This window comes from Pteropus vampyrus, unplaced genomic scaffold (assembly GCF_000151845.1).
Source record: "Pteropus vampyrus isolate Shadow unplaced genomic scaffold, Pvam_2.0 Scaffold5, whole genome shotgun sequence".
Lineage (NCBI taxonomy): Eukaryota > Metazoa > Chordata > Mammalia > Chiroptera > Pteropodidae > Pteropus > Pteropus vampyrus.
Genome location: NW_011888786.1, coordinates 8,157,912 through 8,160,322, shown reverse-complemented (window position 1 = coordinate 8,160,322; position 2,411 = coordinate 8,157,912). Strand labels below are relative to the sequence as shown.

At 40.3% G+C, this 2,411-nt stretch overlaps 1 protein-coding gene across 1 annotated transcript in view; it reads left to right on the top strand.

Annotated features, from left to right (window-relative positions):
* The window catches only part of CCDC149 (coiled-coil domain containing 149), a 107,389-nt gene that overhangs the window by 16,741 nt on the left and 88,237 nt on the right, over window positions 1-2,411 (top strand). The gene's annotated exons all lie outside the window — the stretch shown is intronic.

Sequence of the window (2,411 nt, the reverse complement as noted above, 5' to 3'; positions counted from 1 at the left end):
AGCAGTAAAGTTATTCTTATATTCTTCCATTTATTAAGCACATGTGCCAGGCACAACATGAAGCATATTTCATATAACGTTCAGTTCAGGCACACACGTGAAGGAAAAAGGAAACATGTTATCGAGCCCTTTTTAATGTTCTGAGTCCTGTGCCGGATGCTTTTTCGTGTACAATTTCATTTATTCCTTGTAACAGCCTCAGGGGGCAACTAGATGACCACCATTTCATAGCTGTGGTGAATACAGACAAGAGTTGATAAGTAAACATGAGGGAATATGTGAGTAATTCAAGAGCAGGGATTTGAACTCTAGGTTTTTCTGATTCCAAAGTGTGTCCCACTCTACCACAGCCTCACCGAATGAATGAATGAATGAATGAACAAATGAATGAGTAAACCAACCAACCTGGTACAGTGAAATACTCATTTTTAGGACTGCTGTACTTTGAATTATGGAGCCAGAGCAAAAATATTTTCATTTAAACTCTATTTAATACCTTGATTATGGTACTTATATACTTTGTGTTGTGGATATACAGTGTCACCTGTCAGTGGTGACATAGGGTTCTAATATGAATTTGATTTCATATCTTGCATTATAAGGTGTCAGATTTCCTCAATATCACTTGTTTGGCGATATTGGTATATTATTTAGGATTCATTTTAATGTAATACCAGAAACAAAGGTGGTTTAAATATGATAGAATTATCTGTATTTCTCTCTCAAGAACAATAACTTTGGAGGTAGGCAGTTTCGGGGTCATATGGCGGCTAACAGTTTGCCAGGGATCCAGTCACCTTTACTTTCTCTGGTTTGCCACTCCATTCCAAGAGTGAGACTTTCCATTTTGTGGACTAGTATATTTCAGGAAGGAGGAAGACATGAAAAAAGAGTGTGCCTTCCCCTTAAGGAAACTTCCCAGAAGTCCCACAGGACACCTCTGCTTCCATCTTATTGGCCAGCACTTTATATGTATGTATGGGATCACCATAGTACCTACCTCATAAGGTCTCACTGTGGGGACAGAATGAGCTAATGTGTGCAAAGTGCCCAGAGCAGTGCCTGATACACAGTAAATGGTAGAGGAGGGTCTGCCATCTGAGTTTTGACTGATGCTTTCATGGTCATATCTGGATCTGGGTCCATCAGGCTTGGTAGGACTTTCTCAAGGACTTGTTGTAACGACTTTAGTCTTTGTGCCTTCCCACACAATGCGGATAGCAACCAGTCCTGATGAATCCATGAAGAAGATGATTATGGATGATGATGGTGATGATGATGATGATGATGATGATGATGATGATGATAATGATAAAGATACCTCTCATTAAATGCCAGCTGCATGCCAGTTACTGGGCTAAATACCTTGTTTCATTATCTCCTTTAATCTTCTCACAAATCCTATGAAGTATATACAAACAATCATGGCTCTCATTTTATAGATCAGAGGTCTTTGGCTCAGTGGAGATAGATTCATTTGTTCAAGGTCATTCAGCTAGATGTAGCAGGGCAGAGATTAGAATCCAGGAACATCAGATCCTTAAGTTCAGGGTCTTACCTGAGATAGCCACTACTCTTTGCATCCTTTTTAGTTCTCTCTGCCTCTGAAACTTCATCTCCTTTTGGAATGTCAGCCATTTTGATGCTACTATCTGTAGTGATCCTAATTGTCACTGTATTTTCTTTATTGAAAGAGAAATGCCTAGACCCTGACAGTACCTGCAGCAGTGATGTCTGTGTTCCCTTCTCCAAGGAACTTGTTAAGTGTCAGGTCTTAATTCCATACGTGGAGAAGAGTAAAATGGAGTAACCTATTGTATTGTCATTTGAATGCTCTCCTGATGAACAGTGATGATGGAGGTAGTGGTGGTGGTAGACAAATTGACTGTCGAGGACAGTGAGCAAAATTATGCCCAATATTGGCTTGTAGTCTATTGGTGATGTGTAGCCAATGAAGATTTTGTCATCTTCCCTGAAAGCCATAGTTAACTCAGGTCACCCACAGGACCCTTTTGCTAACATAATCAACCCATTTGCACAGTTATCAGTCAGAGAAACAGCGAAACAGTCTCCACCTTAAGAAGTGTTTACAATTTAATGTGTCCTCTGAAATCTCTTGTGATTTGAATCACCGGAATTGCACACCCACTCGTGTTCTGGAATGAATCTCTACCTAACTTTATGCTCTGGGGCTAAGTTCTGAACTGACAGTTCTTGTTGAGGAAAATTTCTCAATAATCAGTACTGTCTGGCGTTGGTGGAAAGTAAGAATGACAGAGATGAAGTACAGGAGTAAATTAACGATGTTCAGAAAAATATGAGACAGGGGGAAAAACAGCTCCCAGCCACAAGCTTCCACTAGGGAGACCTTCATCCTAGAAGTGGAAAGCTGGGCCCAGGTGAAATGACTC